We start from the raw sequence: 13,642 nt of genomic DNA on the forward strand, positions 1-13,642 counted from the left end.
TTTCATATTCTCCAGAACCGAGCCTTGACCCCAGATCTCTCTCTACCCTAAAACCAGCCACTGGCCCCCTCCGCCATTGCCCCCTCCGTTGAGTATTTAACTTGCTAACCTGGAGTAGAACAATTTCCCAGAAGCCTCCACCACAGCACTGGGAGCCCCACAAAGTCTGAATGAGTAGTCAGACAAGTGGCACCAGTGAACTGGGAGGGGCCGGGAGGTGGCTGGGAGGTGGGAAGTGGACAGATTTGCATCCTTAATGCCTAGCAGGAAACAATGAATGAGTGGACGAACTTCTTTAATCCCCAAACCAACCCAGAAAGGCTGGCATTATTATGATCCGCCATTCTGGATGAGGTTCAGAAGTGTTAAGCACACAGGAGAGACAGCGAGCCCAGTGCCCGAGCCCAGCTTTCCTGGGGAGGCCCGTGTTGGGAAGCTGCTCACACTTTGCTCCTCTTGGCGGTGCTCTGCTGGCTGTCTTTCCACACGAGGCTCATGTCCTTAAAACTAACTGTACTTCTGTCTTATCTCCCTAAATAAGTGTGGGACGACAAAGACGAGTTTTCATCGACTCATGCTCTTTCCACCAAGAGCTTCAAAATGTCTACAAAGTCGTTGTAGATACACGCAATCAGTAAAAGAGTCAAATTTTTTCCTGTGCTTACCTCTATGAAGTGTGTACACTCAGTCTTCTTTACAGTCTCCATTACAAAAATAATCTCTAGTAAGCCCTTATATGGAGCTTACTTTGTACCAGGCGCTGCTTTAAGTATTTTATCTACCTTAAGGTAGATGCTATTATTATCCCCACTCGGCAGATGAGCAACTGAGGCCAGAGAGGTTAAATAACTTTCCCACCATAAGGGGCAGAGCTGAGATTCAAATTTGTAGATAAGAGCAGAGGCTGTACCTGGCCTGCCAGGATTTGAAACTCTGTTGTGCCAACTTCTAGTTGCATCCTTGGGTAAATTATTAAAATCTCTTAGATGTTTCCTTGTCTGTTGATCGATAGATAAGTACATGATAGACAGATAAATAGATAGATAGATAGATAGATAGATAGATAGATAGAAATGGTATAGATAGAACAAGAAATATAATTTCACTTAATATAAAATGATAATGCCTACCTTAAATTGCTATGAGAATGAAGCGAGTTGATATGTATACACATTCAGAACAGTGCCCAGCACACAATGCAAGTGCTACACAGTGTTCATTATCATTATCATGTGAGTAAGAGCTGGAATTCTACACAGAAATTCTCCTATATCCGTCTGATGCTCTTTTCACTCCTCCAGGTGCACACACCTCAGCGGAACCACCTGCAACACAGGGAAGCCGGCAGGGCCGTCCGCAGGGCCTTGGTCTCCTGTGCCCCTCTCAGTACATCCCTGGCTCCATTTCAGCAAGCACCATCCTTGAGTTCACCCCCCACTCCCCTCTCAAAAGCAGCAGAAAAGGCTACAAGCTTAGCCTTTACACGCCGGTGTGAAATAAGGCCTTTGGATAGTTCCCACATCTATGAGGGTTCTGGGGATACCAGCAGGAGATACTGGTGTTGGCTCACTAAACAGACAGGACTTTTGTCCCAAGGCAATCTGTGGCTCTCAGGGTCAAAGAGAAGTCTGAAAAAAAAGCACACCTGGAAACAAGCAGGAACTGGGGACCTTCTGAAGGTCTGCAAGCAGAAACTACTCCTAAAGGAAAGGTCTGGTCGGGGAGCCACTCCAGAAAGGACACATCCAGCAGCCTCTTCCAACCGGGAGCGCCAGACACATTAGGGCTTTTCCAAAGGATTGTAGAAAAGCGCTTATTGCTGCTGGAAGTAACAGACTGCTTTTGGCAAATCATAACTCCTCAGCATATTCACAACAAACCCAGAGAGCCAAGTGTCTGTTGCTGTAGTAAGCTGCCACAGTGGCTATTTCATGGGGTGAAAAAACAAAAGTTGCATTTAACGTTTTAAAAGATACCGTCAAATAAATACGATAGTTCCTTTAGCATCCAATCCATTATCTGGAAGGTAGAAAGAAATGTTCTTCTTCACAAACATCCACATCCAGCTCCTAGAAGCTATCCTGGGAGGATTTTTTAAAGCTTTCCCCAGGACTGTCTGCTGTGACTAATTCCATACTTCATCAACATGAAAAAAAAATAGAAATAATGAGATTCCCCACACAATGCAAGCCAAAAAGCTTTCAGTTGGACTTGTTAAAATTAGATCTCTCACCTCTCTTTTTTCCAGTTTGTTTCCTAAACGCAATCTCCTCCTTGAGTTTCCAAATTCTCAAGACAAGGAAGAAAGAGGTGGGGCAGAGCTGGAGGGAGGAAAAGGAGATTCTCTGAAGAGCACGGTATCCATGTGAGAGCACAGCTCAGGACCATGCGCCAGGAGAGAGCTCTGGGCACCACCCTGGGACAGGTGCAGACTTTCCCCAGAGAAGCTGAAAGAATGTCTTCACTCCACAGAAAATAGGAACGAACACGTGAAAAAAAGCAAACTTTGTATCCCCTGAAGGAAACACTGGATTGCTTTAGCTGATTTTCACGCTCAAAATTTTCCATGTCTTGAGTTTCCTACTCAAGTTAGTTTAGCAAGGGGAATTCCAAACAGGTACACGCTAGATCAATTTTGTAGCTTCTGAAAAAGTTAACAACAGAATGGTGCAAACAGAGGTTTTTTTGTTGCTTGTTTGTTACATAAACAAGAGAAAAATCATGTGTCGTCCCCCCCCCCCCCAGCTAAGGAGCCACCTAGTTCTTTTATTTGAAATCACAGATAAGCAACACATTGAATTGCTAAAGTTCAAGTTCCTATAACATTTGATGAAAAGAAGCTAAAACAAAGAACATAACAAAAAATTAACTTGGCTGCAGATTTATTCTATAGCAGTAGTTCTCAAAGTGTGGTCAGGGGACCCCTGGGGTTCCTAAGACCCTTTAAAGGGTCCATGAGATAAAAAACTCATTTTCATAATAAACGAAGATGTTATTTTCCTGTTTACTCTCATTCTCTCATAAGTGGCCGAGGAGTTTTCCAGGGAGTATACGATGTGTGAGATCACAGACTACACAGAGAAGCAAGGCTAAGAATCCCCCTGCCTTCCATTAAACCAGACAATAAATACATTTGTAAAAGTATAAAATAATGCTACTCTTGTACTGTTTTTGTTTTGAAAAAAAAAAACAATTTTTCATAAAGATATGTCATTTATATTAACATGTAATGAGATTACTATTATTATTTTAAATGAATTAATAATTAATACTTTAAATTTTAACCTCTTTAATATTTTATTTTATTTTAAATTTTTATTTTATTTTTTGTGAAACAGAGAGAGACAGAGCACAAGCAGGGGAGGGGCAGAGAGAGAGGGAGACACAGAATCCAAAGCAGGCTCCAGGCTCTGAGATGTCAGCACAGAGCCCGACGCGGGGCTCGAACTCACAAACTGCGAGATCATGACCTGAGCCAAAGTTGGACACTCAACCGACTGAGCCACCCAGGCGCCCCAAGATTTTTGTTTTTTAAGTTTTTTTTATTGTCTATTTTTTTTTAATTTTTTTTTAACTTTTTATTTATTTTTGAGACAGAGAGAGACAGAGCATGAACGGGGGAGGGTCAGAGAGAGGGAAACACAAAATCCGAAACAGGCTCCAGGCTCTGAGCTGTCAGCACAGAGCCCGACGCGGGGCTCGAACTCACGGACCGCAAGATCATGACCCGAGCCGAAGTCGGCCGCTTACCCGACTGGGCCACCCAGGCGCCCCTTGTCTATTTATTTTTGAGAGAGACAGAGACAGAATGCGAGTGGGTTAGGAGCAGAGAGAGAGGGAGACACAGAATCTGAAGCAGGCTCCAGGCTCTGAACTGCCAGCACAGAGCCCGACGCGGGGCTCGAACTCACAAGCTGTGAGATCATGACCTGAGCCTAAGTCAGATGCTCAGCCGACTGAGCCACCCAGGTGCCCCAGCCAAGATTTTATTTTTTAAGTAATCTCTACACCCAACAGGGGATTCGAGCTCAAAACCTTGAGATCAAGGGTCGCATGCTCCACCGACCAAGCCAGCCAGGTGCTCCTAAAATATAACTATTTTAATTTCTAACATATATATTGATAAATGAGAGTACACACTGCAGCAGCCGGAGTGATGGCAGGGCAGGCATTTAGAAAAGTTTCTTTACTTCTTTGACCAAATTTTAGTTGAAAGGAGTGTGTATGAAACTGTAACCAAAGGAGGCATGATGCTTCCAGAAAAATCTCAAGGAAAAAGTATTGCAAGCAACAGCAGAAGCCGTTGGATGGGGCTCTAAAGGAAAGTCTGGAGAGGTTCACCCAGTTAGTGTGGAAGTTGGACATCAAGGTCTCGTCCCAGAATATGGAGGCACCAAACTAGTTCTAGAAGACAAGGACTTTTTATTTAGAGATGGTGACATTCTTGGAAAGTATGTAAACTAAAACACATTATTGAAACGGTATCGGAGCACCTGGGTGGCTCATTCGGTTAAACATCTGACTTCAGCTTAGGTCATGAGCTCACGGTTCATGAGTTGGAGCCCCGCATCGGGCTCTGCACTGACGGTACAAAGCCTGGCTTGGGATTCTCTCTCTCTGTCTCTCTCTGCCCCTCTCCCCACTTGTGCTCACTCTCTCTCTCTCTCTCTCTCTCTGTCTCTGTCTCTCTCCAAATAAATTAACTTAAAAAAAAATGGTACATGTAAAGCTGCCCATTCATAACTGAAGTTGTGAAATCTTTCATCATGTAGTATAATTTCTATGTCTCTCTTTTATAATAAACTAATGGTATCCAAAAAATACTGATAGTTATAATTCACACTAACAGGAGCTTTGGGGGGGGGGGGTTCAATAATTTTTAAGCATGTAAAGAATCTGAGACCAAAACATCTGAGAATGCTATTTTTCATAGGATTGGAATCTCAATTTCTTTTTTTTTCATCAAATTTTTTTTTATTGTGAAAAAATACACAGCACATATAATTTACCATAGTAACCATTTTTAAGGGTACAGTTCAGTGGTATTAAAAGTATTCCTGGGGCGCCTGGGTGGCTCAGTCGTTTAAGCATCCGACTTCGGCTCAGGTCATGATCTCGCGGTTTGTGAGTTCGAGCCCCGCGTCGGGCTCTGAGCTGACAGCTCAGAGCCTGAAACTGCTTCGGATCCTGGGTCTCCCTCTCTCTCTGCCCCTCCCCTCCTCACGCTCTGTCTCTCTCTCCTTCTCAAAAATAAATAAACATTAAAAAAAATCTTTTTTTCATTCCTAACATGCAACCATCAGTACCTTCTATCTCCCGAACTCTTTGCATCTTGTCAAACTGAAACTCTATACCCAGTTACTACTTGTCTATGGTTTGTCTACTTCTGTGCCATCAGCTGAGCTGCTCACACCAGTGAGCACACCTGTGGGGCACGTGTCTGAGTGCACGGTGTGTGGAGCAGGACCCTGCTGCCAGGGGAGAGAACGGCCACCTCTCTTCTACACCTCCCAATCCTGGAGTTCCAGTACGAACCTTCTAGCTTCCCACCCTTTACAACTTGCCTCTGCATCTATGGGCATTCTGAAACCTAACCCCGGTGTCTAATAAATGCTTACGTAGGATTTATCTCTGAGTGGCGAACCCTACCGTATGAGGGAAGGGCTGTAAAACAGGGCTGGCTTGTGCGATTTTAAATGATGTGTCTGGCTGACAGCAGCGACTGGCCAAAAGCAGCTAAAAGCAAACCCATTCGTTTAGGACCACATGGCACAACTTCATCCTGTACTCTCGGCTTCTAAGCCCCACGTAAAGGACACTGGACGAGAAGGCAAGATTCACTAGAGCGTCCACATTTTAAGTCTGGGGGGCACCGGGAGAAGAAAACTCAGTGCCCCTCACCACAAAGATGCACGACACTGACATGTGCTTTTTAATCAGATCAGGAAGTCTGGGGAAACTGCATAAAAGGTGAAGTTCTCAGGCATCATATGAACTTCCATGAGGTTCCTATTTTTGCATATCCAGAGAGCCTATCCTGTAGATTTGTGATCTAAGGAGATGGTGAGAAAAGATGGGCTTATGGAGACCCTTTCACTCTTTGACAGAGATGATTGGTAGATGATCGATAGATTAGATAGATAGATAGATAGATAGATAAATAAAGATTAGGTAGATAGGACACTGCCACACAAAGATACTTTGCATTTACACATTTAGCCTGGAGGAGGAGAAGAGTCAACCCTGAAATAGCCCCAGGGCTAAATCATGACCAGGCATTGTCTAATCACCAAGAGGAGGAGGGTAGGAAGAGGTTTGAAGTCAGCAGCCTCATGAGGGTACCACACTTAGAATACTGGGAATTTTAAAAACCCACAAGAAAAACACGGCACAGAAGGTATATTTATTGACCTCAAAGACAAGCATACTGATATAACCTTTTGCCAGAACCCAGGCGCCTCCTCTCAGTCCAGACCTTCCAACCACAGTCTGTAGGTACCAAGTTCTCCCATTCCTCTGGCCAATTAAATTGTTTACCTTAAGTAAATCCCAGGAAATGCTTTTAGGGTCACCTTGGCACATCAGTCAGGGCTTAAGAAAGCCAGACCCGTCCACAGCAGAATGAAAGTTACACAATGTGGGCATGTTTGGGGCGCCTGGGTGTCAATCGGTTGAGCATGTGACTTCGGCTCAGGTCGTGATCTCATGGTCAGCGAGTTCAAGCCCCGAGATGGGCTTGCTGCTGTCGACCTGTCAGCACAGAGCCCTCTTGGGATCCTCTGCCCCCCTCTCTCCCTGCCCCTCCCCCGCTCATGTTCTCTCTCTTAAAAAAACCAAAAAACAAAACAAAACAAAAAACAGGGTATGTTCAAACCCCAAATTTTAGTCTGCTGGCATTCTTTTATCTCACCACAATAATTACTTCCCAGGAGAGAAGTCAGCATTCCTGAAAGAAGTCATCAGGAAGCAGCAAATGTCTTAACTGATCTGGGGGTAACTTTCAGTTCTATGGTCCTATCTATATTCTCATTCCACACAGCTACAAATTGATCACTTTTTCAAGGCCCCATCAGGCTACCTGTGATGTTCATTCTTGATCTTTAGTCCAGCATATTCTGCTAAACCTGGGTCCCCAGGTATCTCTCCTGAATCTTTTCATAAGATACCCACGGGTAAGGAGGAAGAGTCTCACGTGATGAAGAGCAGGTGGTGAGGGATTCCACCGAGACACAGAAAGTTGGCTTAGCCATACCCGGGGCTCTCCACCAGGCCTCACTCCCACATATCTCGGTGGGGCTCGGCATCTCCACACCACCAGGCCTATCACTGGTGTCTCACCATTGAAGGCAGTTGGTAATCATCAAAGAGCAAATGCTTCGAATCTCACCACAAATGTTCCACATACCCACTCATAGTTCTCCTAATTCAATTTATGAAAACGATCCAAATTAACACATCCGAATGATATGACTGAAGAAACGTATCCATAGACAGATCGCCTATTTTTTTTTAAATCATAAAATCACCAGGCTGTGAGGAGAACAAGAACAAAAACAAACAGAGAAGGACAAGAGATAAGCTCAAATTTCCCCAGCAGTTAGTGACAAAGGAAGAATAGGATTCACATTTCTAATCTTCTAGAAGTGCAAGTGCCATATAAGTCCAAGCACAGAGACGTGGACGTGTTGGTTCACTGAGGACGTGGGTGCAGTTCCCTAACCTCGGCCAGGGTGGCTTCCACACAGACGGGCATAGCCTCACACCTCATCCGGCACCTGCTCAGTCTCTCCAGTCCCTTTCACAACCAACCTGCACAGATGTGGCCTCCACTTCCTCCCCTCGCACTCTTTTTCACTCGGTCCGAGATGGCTTTAGGTCCTAACTCTCTGACACTCCAGTCAAGGAGGCTCCCAACTGCCACGCCTGAGCCTCTCCGATCTGTTCTTCACAGGTGATCTTGCAGAAATATGAATTGGCTCCTGATACTCTCCTCCTACAAATCCGCGAGCTCCTTCCTACAGACCCTGGATAAACTCTCAGGTCCCCAATCTGGCATAAAGGGTGCGGCGTGATCTGCCCTTGTCCTCCTCTCCAGCCTCAACCCAGCCACCCAACCCAGCTCTCCAGAAGTTCCTCCAAGAATCAGTGTGCATCCTTGCCTTCAAAGCTTCACATCCCTCCACAGCCTGGAATTCTCATTTGATAAACTTCTCATTTGATCAACTCCTGTCCATCCCTCCGAATGAAAAGTCTCTTCCTCAGAAAGGTCTTCCCAGCTCCCACATCTTAACTAGTGCCTTCCCCATCCTTATTCCTCTCTCCTAGGAAGTTGTTTAGAGCACCTGCCAATCCTTAAATGTTTGTTTCCTTTTTTAAAATGTTTTCATCTTATTTTTTTTGAGAGAGAAAGAGAGTGAGAGCATGAGCAGGAGAGGCAAAGAGAGAGGGAGACACAGAATCCGAAGCAGACTCCAGGCTCTGAGCTGTCTGCACAGAGCCCGACACGGGGCTCGAACCCACAGACCGCGAGATCATGACCTGAGCTGAAGCCGGACGCTTAACCGACTGAGCCACCTAGGCGCCCCTAAATGTCTGTATTTCTTTGTTTAATATCTGTCTCCCCATCCACCTCCCACCCCTACATGTCTGTTTTTTTTTTTACCACAGCATACTAGCACCTAACAGTGCATAACACTGGGTAAGTACTCCAATCCTTGTGGAATGAATGCTTATACATATTTTTATATGTAAAGAGGATACATATGATTACATAAGTTCATTGTTAAGTCAACATTGATAAACATCTGCTAGAAGGTCAGCTGAGCCCAGATGATCTGCTCAGGATGATGAGCAAGAGGCTTTCATTCACCAGGGACCTCCTCAAGCACACTGAAGCCAGCTGCTATCAACATTAACTGCTAATCTGTAACATTATTAGCTAAAAGCAGATGTTAGCCCCTTATCATTCAACATGTGTGCAATTAAAGATAATTTTAAAGGGTACCTACTCCAAGCAAACCATGGTGCAAGGCTCTGCAGGATTGCAAGGAGAGCAAGACCCCCTTGCCCACAAAGAAATGATAAGACAAAGAAAAATGATAAAGGAAGGCAGGGACGGAAATTCTTCTAAGTCAGATTCTACATTTGATTGCACATTCTCAACATTGTTATTGAATTCGTAATTGGGATTTCTCTCCACGTTTCCCATACCAGGCTCCTGAATGCAAAAATAAAACAACAGCAATAAATATTTTCTCCTCCTTCCCTGTGCCTCCTGACTGCCAAGAGCAGTGCCCAAAAGCCAGTTTCAGGATGAAATTCACAATCAGCCACCTCCAAGGACCCTCCACATCCACGACCTTACTGGAGAGGCAGACGGATGATGTCTTTGGAGTCAGAAGACCCCTTGCTATGACCAATTCCAAGTGGCTCACTTTGCCTTGTTTTCTTCATCTGCAACGTGGGCTTCCAAACCACCACCTGTCCATTGCTTATCACACTCTGTTACTAGAACTTAAATGAGATAACCCTGCGAAAGTTTCTGCAAACTATAGTAGGCTATACAAATGTGACAGTTTGTGACTTTTATCAGGCAAATATTTAGCATCTTGTATTGACCTGTCTCGTGCTTGTTAATCTTGAGTCTCCAGGTCCACTGTGTGTTCAGGCTCAGAGAACACACATCTTTTATTCTGCCTGCCCTTGGTATCTGCAGTACTGGGCACACGGCACCCACACAATAGATTCTCATAGGTTGGTTACTTATTGGCTTTCTTGACGGATTTGACTCAGAGGACAAAGTGTTCTACGATTTTTCTGGATTTCTCATGGATAAGAAGCACTTTTTCTGGAAATAGCCATAATGTTTACCTAGCCCATGATCTTTATGATCTGTCTTCCTTTTTCCCAATTACATTGGAAAGAAGACTTTTTTGGCAAAAGCCAGAAGAACATTTCTCTAATGCAGTTTTCAAGGTTCCTTCTAAGGATGAGACAGAGGCCAAAAAGTCACTCGGTAACAGCGAGTCACATCTGGTTGGCGTAGGGCACAGTGTTGGGGCTGCAGGGATGAACGAGGAGTGCAGAATTTCACAGTCGCTCTGCACCCAGACTGCCAGGGATAAAATCTCGGCTTCACATAGTCCTACTTGTGTGATTTTACACAAGTCATTTCATTTCTCTCTTTTTTTTTCTCATCTAAAATGGGGTAATAATTGCTACACTTATCGTGGTGAGCATTGTGTGATGTATGGCATTGTGAAATCACTATGTTGTATATCTGAAATTAATATAATATTGTATATCAACTATACTGCAATAAAAATAAATAAATATTTAAAAACTAAAATAGGTAATAATAGACCCCCACCTCCAAAGGTCGCCATCTGGATGAAATGAGTCAATACATAGAGAGCTTTTAGCACAGTGCCTAGTAGAGGGTAATAACAAATATTAGACATCTAGATCCTTGTAGCTAAAAAGACTGAGAGTCAAGAGATGATAAGTGACTTAAGTCCAGGAGCCATAAAGAGATTGAAACCAGGGCTGGACCGCACATCCTTGTGGGTATTTCACCCAAGTGGCACTCTGGAGAATCCACCTTCCAGAAACCTGAGAAGCAAGGGCAGTAAAGACACCCACCTTCCCCTCTGCCTGGAACTACCCTGGATAGCTGCCCCTGCCTGCTAGTGGGACCCCCAAGCCCAGCCTCCTCTTTTGATCTTCCATGGGACTCAGAATATACCTAGAGGGCTCCCACCTAGTGCTGGCTCCCCAGAAACACTGTGATGAAGAAGGAAAGCCTCACTCCCTAATGGGGTTGTTCTGAAGATTAAATGAGATAATGCCTGGAAAAGTGCCGAGAAGAGTAGCTGGCATATGGTATGCAGTCAATAAATGTTCTCTATTAAAGAAAAAAAAAAAAAAAAGGAGGAGGAAACCCTGTGGTGCCTGCTCTCTCAAAGCTGCACACATTCCAACCCCAAATGCCAGACACAGGGCAGATTGAGATCTCGGGTAGAAGAGAGGGACGCAGAGTCCTGGAAGAATTACAGCAAAGGGCGAAATTCACTTAAGATAGAGGAGGTGTCTGGAGTCCCCATTCTTCCCCATCTTTCTTTAAAAAAACAATAAGGAAGAAGGAAAAATACTTAGCTGGTGCTTTGCTGGCAAACCCAAGCGTCAGAGTATTGGATTTTTAATATTTTAATATTCTAAACAGAGCGAAGACTGCCTCCACCCCCTACCCTAATTATTTTTATACACTTGACCAGCAAAAGCTTGGCTTTGCCGCACTGATGAATGGGCTTATTCAGGCTGGTTTTCCAGGTAAAAATGGCTCAGACACAAGCCGGAATTAAAACAGATCCCACAAATCTCCTTAGAATATTCACCACCTGCTTTGGATTCAGAGTTCTTAAGCACTTCAGGACCACCTTCTCCTCCCTACCCCAATATTGACAATCCCTGGTTGTGAAAAACACAAATTTAGTATCAGATCAAGAGAAGGAAGGAATCTGGTGGAAAAAAGAAAAGGAAGAACAGAACTAGACTGAGAGCAGAGATTCATGTCGTGCTGCGCATCCCCCAGAGCAGAGCCCAGGGCCTAGCCCAGGGGGAGCTGGTTGTAAAGGCAAAGTGATGAATCCATGCCCCCGCGGAATTTACCACCCAGGGAAGGAGGGAAACCGACATATTACACCAAATTCAACCACAAAATCAACTCCGCCCTCTTTCAGCCTGAACTATGTGGGGAAGAGAAGCACCAGGGCATCTCCCTTTAGCAAAGGGGCAGGTGCTCAGGAAAATGCTTGCTTCCTCTTCACCTGCGCAAGGTATTTGCAAGTAGTCTAAAAAGGGGGGAAACACACACGGTTCTATGCAAATAGTTATGCAAATCACTTAAGCAAATACATGAAAAGGGGAGGGGAAGGTTTCCGATCTGGTTTTCCTCACCTGCCCCACTCTTCAAAGGGTAAGATGAAATACAAAATCCAGGAGCGGGACGAACTTCAAGTCCGCTCTCTATGAAGACTAGGCACAACCCCGCTCCACCCGCTCACGCTCTGGCCTCAAACCAGAGCCCCCGGGTTATTCAGGTGGGTGGAGGCGGTTCTTCGCTGTCCTCCACCCCTGCCACGGGCTGCCGGAGTTAGACTACCGGCTCGGTCTCCCTTGTGGAAATGTGTGTGACAGCAAGGACGCAAAAGGTGCTCCTTTCCCAAAAGACATGGGGAGAGACAGAGCGGGGAAGGCAGGGGGAGGGGGGGACGGGCGGGGAGACCGAGCCCTGCAATGCGAAAGGCTCCCAGCCCGGCTTGCCGCGGCTCCTGCCGGAAGGTCTGGCTTGCTCACCAGCCCATTCACGTGTAGAGGTCCGGCAGCTACCCCGAGGAGCGCGGGAAAGGGAAGTTCCCGACCCCCCACCACCGTTGCAAAACCGAGGAGTCGGCGGGCGAGTCTACATGGGCCCTGCAAGCCCCAAGCGTCTCCCACCCCGAGCGCCCCGGCAGTCCGTGGGCGCAGCGCCGCACCAGGACAAGGGCCCTGGGTGCGCTCTTCCCTGCAACTGTCGCGGGGCGCCTTGCACCGCTGTAGGGCAAAGGGGAGGGGAGGACTGCCAGGAAAGAAGGCGGAGCAGGCGGCCGGGGAAGCACTTACATTCGCCAGGAAAGCGCCTCCTCTCGAGGAAGAGAAGGAAAGGCTTCCCGGCTAAGGAAACGCCCCAGGGATGCCCTACGCAAAGTGCCGCCTTCCCCCCCGCCCCCCTCCGCTCCCCGACTCTCCCGCCTCCGGTCCGTCCTCTACCCCGCAGCTACCCACCCCACGTCCCAAAGAGGATCCTAGATACCCTCCCGAGGCCTTCAGAGGGGCCCAGCCAGTCTCGCCACCCGCAGCTCGAGCAACAGGCGGATCTTTAGGACTACCAGCGACGGCGGGCTCCGAGGACCGGAGGATGAGGGGCGCCGCGAGACAGGCGCCCAGCAGAATGCAAAGTCCCTGCGGGCCTAGACCTGCGCGCTCTTGCCCCCGTGACTTGGCCCGCGGGGCTGCTGGGGCAGCAAAAGGTGGGGAAAGTTGCGGGGTCGCACGGGGAAGTCGCCGGAGTGCGCGCGGAGGAGGGGACAGGAGCAGGTACCTGCAGGAGTCCCGGCGCCTCGAGCTCGCTCCGCTTTGCGACGCCGCCTGCCCGCGCTGCAGGAATCAGGCCTCGCCGCGCGGCCCCGCGCCCGCCGCGGCGGCGGCGAGGAGAGCGGGGTGGCCCGCCTGAGTCCGTCGGTCCGTCCCGCCCGGCGGGAGCTAGGCGCCTGGGAGCCGCGAATAGGGCGGGGCGGGGCGGGACGGGGCGGGGCCGGCCGCTCGGCCGCCGCCCCATTGGTCGGGCTTCGGCAGCCGCCTGGCTTCGGGCCCTCCGCCCGCGCTCCCCAGGCGGAGGGCCCGGCGCTCAGACGCCGGCTATTGCAGGTTGCGGGACTCAGGCCGTGCGACCCGCGGATGCACGGAAAGACAGGCGGCCTTGCGGAGCGCGCGCCCCCGCCCAGGCCCGAGTGCAGAGTCACCCCCGGAGCCGCGTGCCCTGTCCGGGTGGGAGCAGGAGCGCGCCCAGTGCCTCCTACCTGCGCGCCCTCCGGGCTGGAGCCGC

General features: G+C 47.7%; 1 protein-coding gene and 1 pseudogene across 1 annotated transcript in view; one reads left to right on the forward strand and one right to left on the reverse strand.

The window, feature by feature from the left end:
- KCNS3 (potassium voltage-gated channel modifier subfamily S member 3) overlaps positions 1-13,279 on the reverse strand; it is a 38,772-nt gene extending 25,493 nt beyond the window's left edge. Inside the window, exon 1 of the mRNA XM_042979804.1 lies at positions 13,139-13,279. The gene's annotated coding sequence lies outside the window, so the exon portion shown is untranslated. The remainder of the gene's footprint in view (positions 1-13,138) is intronic.
- On the forward strand, positions 4,157-4,464 carry LOC102957666 (annotated as a pseudogene).
- Positions 13,280-13,642: the final 363 nt, after the last annotated feature.

Source organism: Panthera tigris, chromosome A3, assembly GCF_018350195.1.
Source record: "Panthera tigris isolate Pti1 chromosome A3, P.tigris_Pti1_mat1.1, whole genome shotgun sequence".
Taxonomy (NCBI): domain Eukaryota; kingdom Metazoa; phylum Chordata; class Mammalia; order Carnivora; family Felidae; genus Panthera; species Panthera tigris.